This window comes from Equus asinus, chromosome 4, assembly GCF_041296235.1.
Source record: "Equus asinus isolate D_3611 breed Donkey chromosome 4, EquAss-T2T_v2, whole genome shotgun sequence".
Classification (NCBI taxonomy): domain Eukaryota; kingdom Metazoa; phylum Chordata; class Mammalia; order Perissodactyla; family Equidae; genus Equus; species Equus asinus.
The window spans coordinates 70,550,760-70,564,391 of record NC_091793.1 but is presented as its reverse complement, the minus strand read 5'-3'; positions in this window follow the sequence as shown (position 1 = coordinate 70,564,391).

Genomic DNA, 13,632 nt, shown 5'->3' with positions numbered 1-13,632 from the left:
TGGAGGCCTCACCCACGGGCGTGTCTGTGCCTGGGAGTCAGGACACCTGAGTTCCAGGCTGGCTGGGCCCCCTGCTCCACCCCGTTTGCTCTGTGGCCTCAGGCAAATCACAAGCTGTCTGGGCTACAGTTTCCTTGTCCATCAAATAAGACCTAAGATGCTCCTAATGGGCACTTCCCCTCCCGACAGCAGGGAAGTCTGAGGAGGGCATGGGCCTCCATGCAGGAGGAGTGGAGGGAGGAGGGTGAACACCCCTTCTGGGGAGGCGGGGCCTGCCTGACTCCATGCCCTCCTCCGACCCCCAGTGGCCCATGAGGCAGTGGGAGCAGCACCTGGGCCCAGTGACGATGCCCCAGGCAGAGTCCTGACATGGGATGAGCACTGTGGTGAGGTGGTAAGACCACAGGCTTGGGGTCCAGGTCCAAGCTGTCACTCCTCAGATGCCCGACCTTGGGCAAGTTACTCAGCCTCCCAGAGTGTGAGGCGGCACGCATGAGGCCTCTCCAACCCGGGGCTCCTGGGCCGAGGGACCCCGGGTGAGCAGGAGCTGGGGCTGTTCTCTCTGCAGCCACCACCATGAGGTCCTGTCCCCCTCAGGCCTCCCTCTCCTGGGCACCTCTGACACTGTAGTCTCCCAGGAGTCATCGTCCTTGCCGCCCAGATGCCGGGTCACTGTTCAGCCTGTGAGGGACAGAGCTGGAAGCATTGAAAAATTTAATCCCTCTCCTAAGGGGCAGGAGGAGCTGCAAGAAGGTGGGTGGGAAAAGGCCCAGAGCCCTGGCCTCCCGGAGCAGGTGCCGACCAGCCACAAAGCTGCCTCCCAGGGGAGCCCCGGCTCTGCCTGGACTGTGGTCCCTCAAGCGCAGCGATGGACCAGACGTGTTCAAATGCCCCCTGCCAGCCAGGCCCTCAAGGGACTCAGAGCCTGATCTTCATGAGCCTAATATTCATCAGCAGGAAAGAAATTGGAGGCCAAAGTGCTCTAACCACACCATTCTAGGGTCCAGAGCCACTCCCTGGTGGTCTAGAGGCAGAGGGGGTGACACTGTCTAGCTCAGCCCCTCCTCTGACGCTTCCCAGGACCGAATGAGGGCAAGCTCCCCACCCTACCAAACCACAGGCTGTCCCTCCCAGGTCCCAAGCTGGGTTGTATATGGGCTGTGTGTCCCTGGGCTAGTTACTTGCCTTCTCTGAGGCTCATCTCACCATATAGAAAATGGAGATAAAAGGACACCTACTGCATGGGTTTGTGTGAAGACTGAACAGCATGTATATCAAGTCCTGGCAAACACAGATAGCTCCGTTAGTATTCGTAGGGGCTGAATCCCCTCACTGCTGTTATATCCACATTTCTTGCTCTTCCCCTTCCCTGAACCTCCAGGTGGAGGTGCCAGTAATGTTCAGAACTAAACTAATGAGAATAATGACCACAATAGGAACCATTCATTGAGAACTCACCCTGAGCCAGGCCCTATGCTAATCAGCGTTCGATCCCCACCTTACAGAGGAGGCATAGAAAGGTTGACAACCAGCTCCAGGCCCCCAGCAAGGAAGGAGTAAGGTCAGGACTTGAACCCGGTCAGGCCCGGGCTGGCAGCCTCCCGGGGATCTTCCCCTGACACTTCCTTCCCATCTCTGGGCGCCCACGGACCCCGCCCTCCCCAGTGCCTGCAGCGGGGAAAGAGCCACTGGGGCTCCCAGGGCCACTCTGGTTGTGCAAAGGTGGGAAAGGAGGCTGAGGCAGTCCCTCCAAGCACGGGACCGGGGGCGGCGGAGACGGACCTCCCGCCCGTCTCCGCCGCCCCCAGTCCTCTCAGGCAAAGGACCCACTCCCTCAAATGCCCATCAACCCCTCTCCCCTCCCAGCTCCTGGAAACAGGGCCGAGACCACCTTCTCATGACCCAGGTTTTAGAGAATCCTGGTATTTGGGGAGAGACTTGGAGATGCAGGCATGAAAAGAAGGTGTTTCCAGCTGCAGTGGAAACACATCTGGCCGCAGAGATACACTGCAGACACCACGCACTCCTCATTCTCCTTTCTTCTTCTTAGGGTTGCCCCAGTGATTTACTTTCAATTGGATTCGACTGGATAAATGTGGTCCAAAGGCCTGTCCATGACATGGACCCTCCAGGACCATCCCGCCACATCAGTGCTCGCCACCTATGAAGCAGCTCATTCCGTAGGCCCAACATTTCTGACTTCTAGAAAGTGCTTCAGTTAAACAGACACCAGCCTGCCTTCTGGCACCTGCTACCTGTCAGCCAGGTGCTGCTCCCAGAGCAGTGTGTCCACCGTGCACGTGCTGGGTGGGAGGGTAGGCTCTGGGCAGACTGACTGGAGTTTGCATACCAGCTGATCTACTCATCAGCTGAGTGACACTGCAGGCGTGGTTTGAGCTCCCTATGCCTCAGTTTCCATATCTGTAAAGTGGGGCTAGTAAGAGTCACTACAGAGAGTGGTTATGGGGTTCAAATGAGGTGTCACAGGAAAGCTTTAACTCAGCATCCAGCACCACAGCATGATTGTTTGTTAGCAGTGCTGTCATTGCTTCATTTATAGCCGCAGAGCCTTGAAAATAACTCCAGGCTCCGCTCGTACGCCTTTATCTCGCTACCAACTTATCTTCTTCAGGCCCTGCCTTCAATTAGTACCCTGCGGCTGGGTCTCAGACTCTCCACACCCTGGTCAGCCTTCCCCCAAGTCCCCAAACGGGAAAACTTTGAGGAGAAGGAGGAGGACTCTTCTGATTTTAAGGACAAACCTGTAGAAAAGGGAGCAGCTTGAGCACAGCAAAGGGTAAAACCAGAACTAATGGTCACCCAGTGTGAGGAGGCTGAGCTCAGCTGAGAATAATAAACTATTGTCCTTTCTGAGGATTAGAGCTGCCCAAAGGTGGGAAGAGCTGTCTCTGGAGGGAGTGAGCTCCCCATCCCCGGGGGTATTCAAGATGGGTAACCATCCACCAGGTACATTATAGAAGGGATTCCTGCACTGGAAGGGTGGGAAGTTAAACTAAATGACAACAAAGATATAAGCTCATTACAAGGAAGAAACAAGAAATTCCTCCTTCATTCATTCAACCGGTATTTATTGTTGATGCCTCGCTGTGACTGGCTCTGCGCTGGTTACTCTCTGGGGGGCACAGTTCACACTAAGAGAAGGACCTGAATTCTAGAAGCATTTCAGGAAAACACGGCTGCTTTGAAGTTGTTCTTTGCCTCCACTTTGGCATCTGTAAAACAGGTGGGGCAATAGCAATGCCTATCTCACGGGGCAGCGGACAGATGCCCCAGCGGCCTGGCACATGGTGGGTCTCGATCACATGCAGAGCCCTGCGAAGGCTCCCCTGTTGTTGTTGTTAGTCTCACAGGATGATGACTCTTCCTGAAATCCAGAGAGGGTTTTTCTTTTTTTTGAAGAAGACCCAAACAGCTAGGTATGTGTTAAATCAAGACCCAAGAATCCGGCCCAGCTGAAAGCCTCACCCAGGGCAGCCAGGCCCAGCTGGGACTGGAACCGGAGACCAACAGCACACTAGTTCTCGGACCACGTCCAAAGCCAGCAGCGCGTCAGAGACAGGTTTGCTGAACGTCCATTATCTGCCGCCATCATTTCTCAGGAACGGTTTCCAAAGACCCAACAAAGCCATTTTCTCTGAAGCAGCTTAATGCTCTTAGAGCAAAGGGTGGTTCTGACCCTGAACCCAATCGGGCTTTTCAAAGTGGGGGAGAACAGAAACCCACAAGCCCCTCGGAAAACCTAATGTCAGCCAGTTTCCCATTCCTCTTCCTGGTATTTCAAGTCTTGTGGTACCTACCTGATGCCTGAACTGGGCAGAACAGGGGTTCCAGCCGAGAGGACTTGGTTCAGACCCAGCTCTGTGCTGGGCCCCTGGAGTCTGATAGTCTCCAGAGCGATGCTTGGAGTCCTGGTGAGGCTTTGAGTCCCTAAGACAAGACCACGTCAGGGGCACGTCATGCAGAGGAGCTTGGGCTCCAAAGTCTGGCCACCTGGCTCCTGGTCCTAACCCTGCCACTCACCAGTTGTGTGAGCTCAGGCGGATGATTAATTCTCTGAGCCTCCATTTCCTCCTCTGTGAATTGGCACTGAGTCCTGTCTTTGCAGCACTGGGAGGATTCAACGAGACCGTGTTCAGCAAAGGCCTGGAACACAGAAGCCCCGGGTGCTGCTCCTTCCCTCCACGGAGCTTCGGGGAGGGCTGACCCTGGCGCGGTGGTGTGCCTCTGGCCTGCTGGATCCCCTCTCTGCCTCTCAGTAGATGTGGCAGCATGAACAGGCACCAGGAGGACCCAGAAGAAAGGAGGGTGACTGGCTGAAGCCTGGGGCCTGGGGAAGGGGCCTGGCTGGCTTTCGGGGAAGGAGGAGTAAGGGGCTTCACTGTACGCATTGGACCAAGAGGTTTCAAGAACCTTCCGGAGGCCTCAGGGAAGAACGTGAACTCTTGCTTGAGGAAAAGAAGAGAAAGCTCTGAACGAGCGGCCAGAGGAGTGGGCAAGGGAGTGAGTGAACTCGTGCAGCAGAGGGAATGGGCAGAAACTGCCTGGAAGGCCCACCAAGGGTGTGGGGGCCTGCTTGTGAGGACTGACCAGGACCAGCTGTGCTGGGCTCAGGGGACTCGGCATAAACCAGGAAGATCCAGTCCTTGTCCTTGGGGACGAGGGACTCAGATAGGAACTCAGAAATCCTCAGGCCTCGAGAGCGTCAGCATGACCTGGAGAACTAATGAGAATGCAGCAGACCAAGACTGCCACTGCTGGGAAGATCGAGTCGTTTCCAGCCTTTAAGAACAACTAAAAACCTAGGACGCCACGTATAACGCAAACATAAGAGGACTCTGGAAAGTGGAGAGAAAGCCGACTGGCTGGGGACTTCGGGACCGGAAGAGCGACATGGTGGTGAGCGCCTGGGTTGTCTATGGCCTCATATATTCCAGACTTGGAGCAAAAGGGTCAACAACCCAGAAAGAGCAAAGAACACAGACCAAACACAATGTCCCGACAAAAACCTCTCACTCTAACTAATTTAGGTCCAGGAAAGCCACAGCCTAGCAAGACAGAAACCTTTTTTTTTTAATTGTGGTTAAATATGCATAACGTAAAATTTACCATCTTAACCATTTTAACAGGTCAGCGGCATTAAGTACATTCACATTGTTTTGCAACCATCACCACTATCCATCTCCAGAACTCCTTTTATCTTGCAAAACTGAAACTCTGTACCCATTAAACACTGACTCCCCATTCCCCACCCATGGTCCCTGGAAGCTGCCATTGTCCTTTCTGTCTCTATGAGTTTGACTACTCTAGGGGCCTCATGCGAGTGGGATCATACAGTGTTTGCCTTTGTGTGACTGGTTTATTTCACTTAGCACAATGTCCTCAAGGTTCACCCATGTTGCAGTGTGTGTCAGAATTTCCTTCCTTTTTAAGGCTGAATAATATTCCATTGCATCTATTTATCACATTTTGCTTATCCATTCATCTGCTGATGGACACTGGGGTTGCTTCACATTTTAGCTATTGTGAATGATGCTGCTATGAATATGAGTGTGCAAATATCTCTTCAAGACCCTGCTTTCAATTCTCTGTGGTGTATGCCCAGAAGTGGATCACATGGTAATTCTATTTTTAATTTATTGAGGAGTCACCAAACTATTTTCCATAGTGTCTGCACCGTTTAACACATCCACGAGCAAAGCACAAGCATTCCAATTTCTCCACATCCTCACCAACGCTTGTTCTGTTCTGTTTTGTTCAGGTTTGGTTTTTGATGGCAGTTGTCCTAATAGGTGTGAGGTGGGATCTCATTGCAGTTTTGATTTGCATTTCCCTAATGATTAGTAATGTTGGGCATATCCTTATTGGCCATTTGTATACCTTCTTTGGAAAAATGTCTGTTCAAATTCTTTACCCATTTTAAAATCAGGTTGTTTGGTTTTCTCTTCTTGAGCTGTAGGAGTCCTTTATGTAGTTTGCATTTAACCCCATATCAAATATATGATTTGCAAATTTTTTCTCCCATTATATAGGTTGCCATTTCATTCTATTGGTTGTGTCCTCTGGTGCACACAGAAGTCTTTAATTTCAGTGTAGTCCAATTTATCTGCTTTTATTGTCTGTGCTTTTGGTGTCATATCCAAGAAATCATTGATAAATTCAATGTCATGAAGGTTTTCCTCTGTATTTCCTTGTTGGAGTTTTATAGTTTAATTCTTATGTCTAGGTCTTTGATCCATTTAGAATCAATTTGTGTACGGTGTAAAGTTCCAACTTCACTCTTTTGCAGGCGGATAACCAATTTTCCCAACACCGCTTGTTGAAGGCTGTCCTTTTCCAGTTGAGTGGAACCCTTGGAACCCTTGTCAAAAATTATTTGACCATATATTTGAGGGTTTATTAAGACAGAAAACTTTTAGTCAACCCAATGCCACAGAAAAAAAAACTGTGGCCCCATCCCCACCCCTGCCAGTGAAAGCCACGTTGTAGCCTATGTTTCTGCCCAGGCTATAATGAGGAGCCCCAATACCCTGCTGAGTGGTGTCAGAGAAGGCTCGGGCGGGAGTCAGGGCTTTCATTCCCCCCTGGAAACTTCCTCTTTGACTCATGGATTATTTATCGATTTCTAGTTTGATTCCATTGTGCTAGAAGAAAACACTGTGCATGATTTGAATTCTTTTAGATTTGTTGAGGTTTGTTTTCTGGTCCAGAATGTGATCTATCTTCATGTATGTCCCACGGGCACTTGACTGTGTATTCTGCCGTGGAGTGGAGGGCTCTATAAATGTCAATTGGATCCTATTTGTTGATGGTGTTGTCAAGTTATTGTGTGTCCTTGCTGATGTACTGTCTAGTTGTCAGTTGTTGAGAGAGGAGTGTTGAAATCTCCAACTGTAGTTATAGATTTATCTATTGCTCCTTTCAGTTCTATCAGTTTTTGCTTAGCACACTTTGCAGTTCTGTTGCTTGGCGCATCCACACTTAGGTTTGCTATGTCTTCTTGGTAGATTGACTCTTTTATCATTATATGATGTCCCTCTATGTCTCTGGTAATTTTCTTTGCTCTGAAATCTACTTTATCTGATATTAATATCACCACTCCTGCTCTCCTTTGATTAACGTTTTCATGATTTACCTTTTCCATCCTTTTATTTTCAACTTACCTATATCATTACATTTGAAGGGAGTTTCTTATAGACAGCATGTAGTTGGATTGTATTTTATAATCAACTCTGCTGATCCCTGTCTATTAATTGGTATATTTAGATCTTTTATATTTAATGTAATCATTAACATTTAAGGCTTAAGTCCACCATTTTATTTTCTGTTTTCAGTTTGTACTGTTTTTCATTTCTGTTTTCTTTTTCCTTCCTTCCTGTGGGTTACATGAACATTTTTTAGAATACCATTTTGATTTATTTATAGTGTTTTTGAGTACAGTCATGCATCATTTAATGAAGAAGATATGTTCTGAGAAATGTGTCATTAGGTGATTTCGTCATTGTGTGAATATCATTGAGTGAATATCATTGAGTGCACTTACACAAACCTAGATGGGATAGCCTACCACACACCTAGGCTATATGGTACTAATCTTATGGGACCAGTGGCAAACATGTGGTTCATCATTGACCAAAACGTCATTAGGCAGTGCAAAACTGCATGTCCTTTTTGTACAGCATTTTTAGTGGTTCTTTTAGGTGTTTGTAATTTATCACAGTCAATAGACAGTGTTGCATTGTTATTTCACCAGCTTGAGTAAAGTATAGAAACCTTATCTCTCTTTACATCCTGTGTATATTATAATTGTCTTCAATATTTCTTCCACATACATTTAGAACCACCTCAGACAGCGTTATCAGTTTTGTTTCATCTATGAAGCAGAATTGAGAAAACTCAAGAAGAGAAGGAAAGTCTATTGTATTTACCCGTATTTCTGCTTACTCCATTCTTTCTTTGCTCTTGACTTCCAAAATTGCCTCTTTTATCATTTCCTTTCTATTTAGAGAGCTTCTCATTTTTGTTTAGAGAAGTTAGCCGTTCATTTAAGGTAGACGTGCTTGTGACAAATTCTCTTAGTTTTCCTTCATCTGGAAGTGTCTTGATTTCCACCTCATTGCTGAAGGATACTTTTTGTTGAGTATGGGATCCTGGGTTAGCCGTTCATTTCTTTCAACACTTGAAATATATTAATGCCACTCCGTTCTGGCCTCCATGGTTTCTCATGAGAAACCCACTGTCATTTGAATTGTCTTTCTCCTCCAGGTAAGGTGTCATTTTTCTCTGGCTGCTTTCAAGATTTTTTCTTTGTCTTAAGTTTTCAGAAGTCTGATTCTGATATGTCTTAGAATGGATTTTTTTGGGTTTTCCTGTTTGGGATTCACTCAGCCTCTTGACTCTGTAGGTTTATGCCTCTTGCCAAATTTGGCAGTTTTCAGCCCTGCTGTCTTTCTCCTCTTTTTCTGGAACTCCAGTGACATGAATGCTAGATCTTTTATATAGACCCACAGGTCCCTGAAGCTCTGTTTTCCCTTTTCTGGTGTTGAATTCACTTATTGAATTTTTTCTTTCAGTTTATTGCACTTTTCAGTTCTAAAATTTCCATTTGGCTCTTTTTTATTCCTTTATTTTTTTTTGCTGAGTTTTTCTATTTCTTTACTAAGGCTTGCTATTTTTTCATTTGTTTCAGGTTTGTTTATAATTGCTTGCTAAAGTATTTTATCATGGCTGCTTTAAAATCTTTGTCAGATAATTCTAACATCTCTGTCATCTCAGCAGTGGCGTCTGTTGATAGTTTTTTTATGCATTTGAGCTCTTCCTGGTTCTTGGTGTGATGAGTGATTTTTTATTGAAACCTGGACATTTCTGTATTTGCTCTGAGACTCTGGATTTTATTTAAACCTCCTGTTTTAGTTGGCTTTCTCTGACACCTCTCTGGAGGGGCAATGGAGGGCACTGCCAGGCTGAGGTAGAAGTCCAGGTTCCCCACTGAGCCTCCGACGATACCAGAGGGGGCCCCTCTTTGCTGCTGGACAGCAGTGGGAGTTCTGGCTCCCATGTGCTCTCCACTGACCCTAGGGTAGAGGTGGGAGGGTGGCTTCATTATCGAGAGGTGGTGATGAAAGTCCCAGCTCTCCTCTAGGCCTCTCTGACATCCCCCCAGTGCACGGGGGAAAGGGGTGCAGGAAAGAAGGGCATCTCAGGACTGCCGGGTGTGGGTGGATGTCCTGGCTCTCTACCTGGCCTTCTCTAACACTGCTCCAGAGAGGGTGCTGGGCCTCTTGTTATAGCCTCACAAGAGCAGTGGTCTGAGGCCGCTTGGCCTTTGCTAACAGGGGCGGGGATGGGGCCACAGTTTTTCCCGTGATGTTTGGCTAATAGGGTGGTTACTGTAAAAAAGTTTTCTGGCTTGCCAGGCTGTCCGTTTCCTGGTCCTTTGGCTAGAGAGAGCAGGCTTTTGCTGGAGCTTTTTCTTTTTTTTTTTTTTGTCTGTGTCTATCAGTGTTCCTGAGTTGACAGCTTCTTTAGCTCTAAGTCTGGGATACATTAGGCAAAAATAAAACCTGGGGCACTTACCACCATGACATAAGAACAAAGAGTTTTCATATGTTTGCTTTATATATAATCCATGAGTTTTAGTTGAACTTAGTGGGAAGAATCAGAAAGTACATCTACTTCATCTTCTTGGAACTGGAAGTCCTCTCCTATGTCCTGCGTCCTTTTTTTTTTTTTTAAAGTTTTTTTTTTTTTCCTTTTTTCTCCCCAAAGCCCCCCAGTACATAGTTGTATATTCTTCATTGTGGGTCCTTCTTGTTGTGGCATGTGGGACGCTGCCTCAGCGTGGTTTGATGAGTGGTGCCATGTCCGCGTCCAGGATTCGAACCAACGAAACACTGGGCCGCCTGCAGCGGAGCGTGCAAACTTAACCACTCGGCCACGGGGCCAGCCCCTGTCCTGCGTCCTTTTAACATGCACCCTTTTTTTTTTTTTTTTTTTTGCTGAGGAAGGTTGCTGAGCTAACATCTGTTGCCAATCTTCCTCTTTTCACATGTGAGCTGCTGCCACAACATGGCTGCTGATAGACGAGTGTTGTAGGTCTGTACCCAGGAACCGAACCTTTGCTGCTGAAGCAGAGCACACTGAACTTAACCACTAGGCCACCAGGGCTGGCCCTGCACCTATTTTTTTTAGCATTATATTTTCCCTGCCCCAGCCCTGGAATCAACCTCTTCTCCAAGGAACCTGGTTCCTTCTACTGGAGAGTGATACTCAGAAGCCAAGCTTTGTGCGCTGGACACACTCATCGCTACTGAGATGTCCCTGCTTCTGGGTCCTCTCAGTGGACAGAGCTATGAAATATGTGTGTGTACACTAACCCCTGTATGTACACACATCTGTATTTATGTTTATTTATTTGTGTGTGTGTGTACACACGTGAATTCATACTGATACTTCCAACTCCAGCCCAACACCACAGGGCTCATTCTGGCATTCCTCCTTGATTATTTGTAAGTTCCTTCTCTAGAGTGACAAACCTGCCATTGTCTACAATAGATTACTTATTTGTTTAAGTCTAGCAAATGTGTGCACTAGTTTCAGAATAGTAACCTGTACTCCTGTGAAAAACATCTGCCCACCAGAGTCCAGTTTTTATGGACAGTCCTTTTTATCTAGCCTTACAGGAGCCAAACAAGATACTACCTTCCAGTTACTTAGAGACCTCTGTTTACCCCCATCTCCTTCAATGTGATTATTTCTCTCTTTTGTGATAAAATTTGATTCATTGGTCAAAGTCTGCATTCGATTTTGGGCTCCCCACATCCCGGTTGATTTTTAAAACTTCGTATACAGTAAACCCATTCTTTGTGGTGTCCAGTTCTGTGGGTTTCCACAAATGTGTAGGGTCGCATATCCATCTACAGTACCAAGCAGGACAGTTCCATCAGCCCAAAACTTCCTTTGAGCTGCTCCTTGGTACTCAGCCCATTCTCCCCAACCCTACAATCACCAATTTGCTTTCTGTCCCAATAGTTTTATGTTTTGCAAAAATGTCACATAAATGGAATCATACAATATGATATCTTTTGTTTCCAGCTTCATTCACTTAGCAAAATCCATTTAAGTTTCATCCATCATCCATGTTGTTTTGTGAATCAGCATTTGTTCTTTTTTTTTTTTTTTGAGGAAGATTAGCCCTGAGCTAACATCTGCCACCAATCCTCCTCTTTTTGCTGAGGAAGACTGGCCCTGAGCTAATATCTGTGCCCACGGCTTGACAAGCGATGTGTAGGTCCTGACCTGGGATCTAAACTGGTGAACCCTGGGTTGCCGAAGCTGAACGTGCAAACTTAACCACTGCGCCACCACGCCAGCCCCAGCGTTTCTTCTTTTTTATTGCCAAGAGGAGTGTCACTGCATGGAGTAGCACAGCTCCCTTATCTGGTCACCTATTGAAGGACAGCGAAGTTGTTTGCAGTTTTTGTTATTACAAATAAAGCTGCTATAAACATTCACATACAGGTTTTTGTGTGGATGTAAGTTTCCATTTCACTTGGGTAAATATCTATAAGTGAAACAGCTGGATCATATGGTATGGCTGTGTTTGACTTTTTAAGAAACTGCCAAAATGCTTTCCAAGTGGTTGTACCTTTCTGCGCTCCCACCAGTAGACGATGGGAGATCCAGTGTTTGCACATCTTCATCAGTCCTTGGGATGGTTAGCTGTTTGTTTGTTATAGCCCCCCACTAGGTCTGTAGTGGGATCTTCTTGTGGTTTTAATCTGCACATCCTGACAATCTTTTCGTGTACTTATTTGCCACCTATATGCCTTCTTTTCTCCATTTTTAATTAATTGGGCTGTTTTCTTATCATTGACTTTTTTGAAAGTTCTTTATGTATGTTCTTTATTCTATTTCTTTATGTACAGTCAATGTGCTTTAAATGAAAGAATTTATCTGTATTTTTTAAATGTTCTTTTCATTTTAAAGAACACAAGTTCTAAATTTTGATAGACTCCAGTATATCAATTTTTTTCTGCTATGAATTGTCCTTTTGCCTAAGCTGGGTCACAAATATTTTCTCCTAGAAATTTTATAGTTTAAATTGTACATTTAGAGCCACAATCCATTTTGAGTCAATTTTTGTATATGGTGTGAGGTATGGATCGAAGTCTAGGTTTTTGAATATGTCTGTTGTTCCAAGACCATTTGTTAAAAAGACTATCCTTTTGCCATTGAATGCTTTTGCAACTTTGTTGAAAATCAACTGACCATGTATGTGTGGGCCTCTTTCTGGACTCTCTCTTCTGTTCATTGATCTGTGTGTCTCTCCCTTTGCCAATACCACTCTGCTTTGATTGCTGTAGCTTTAAAGAAATCAGGTATTAAAGTTCTCCACCTTTGTTCCTCTTTTCCAGAATTGCTTTGGTATTCTAGTTCCCTGGCCCAGCCGCCTGCCTGTGGCCCTCAGGAACCCCCACCCTGCCTGCCCGCAGAAGACTCTGCTATTGTTGCACCCCACCACCTGCCCTTGGGCATGAACCCTCAGGTTATTTCAGTCCCCCCATCCCACATTCCCAGCAGCTGAGTGGTTGCCACCATTTCCCCATTCCTCCTTGGCTCCTTGTCACACACTCTCATTCCCCTGGTCCCCACCACTCACTTCCTCCAGGTCGAACCTTCATGGTCTCAAGCTGCCCAACCTCCCTCACCTCTCCCTGCATGTGCCCGGTGACCTCTCCACCTACAGGCCTCGCCCAACCATGTAGTTCCCTGGCACTGAGACCCTCAGGCCCTCCCCACTGTCATCCAGTTCAAACTCTGTCTGCCCAGAGGAAGCAACACAGGCTCGGAGTCAGAGAGGCTGGATTGGCCCCTGGCCATGCCGCCTCCGACAGCCAAACCACAGTGTCCTCATGGCCAAAGTGGAGCGGTCGAGCCGACCAGAAGGGATGGAGTGCAGAGCAGCCATAAAGTTCTCTGCACACACCCTGCCTGTCCTAGCACCTCTGGCTGTCTTCTCTGTGTTGGCCAAGTGGAAGTCCTCATGGCAGACCCTGTGGGCTGTTTTCACACCTCCTGCTATTGCTGTGTGGGGTTGAGGAATTTCCTCTTGAACAGGGCCCAAGAGTGGCCTGTCATCTGCTGTCAGGCCTGGGCTTTAAGAAGGCCACAACTTGTCAGAGCCCCATCAAGTTCAGCCTCCCTGGACCGTGGTCCCAGATGGTCTCTAACCTCATGGCAAGTCACTGCGCCCTCATGTCCTCACTCATCTAATTATTGGTGAGCCGCATCTGAAATCATTCAAGTAAGCAGTGTAACTGACTCTCAGATTAAGAGAACGTGGCCTCCCACGTGACCTTCCGAATTTCTGCCCACGTCGTGACACGAGGAGGAAGCTTTAGCATTAACTGGGCACAGCCACGTTCACAGGGATGTGGTGGCCGCCTGCTCAGTTGTCTGTAAGTGCCAGCCTGCAGATCGCCCCCTTTCTCCACCTATAATGACCCATGCATGCATTCGCTCATTGACTAATTGTTTCCACAGACCTGCTCTGGTCCAGGCCTGGGGGGGCGGGTGCCAGGGACTCAGAGGAGGTAAGACCCACAATGGCCC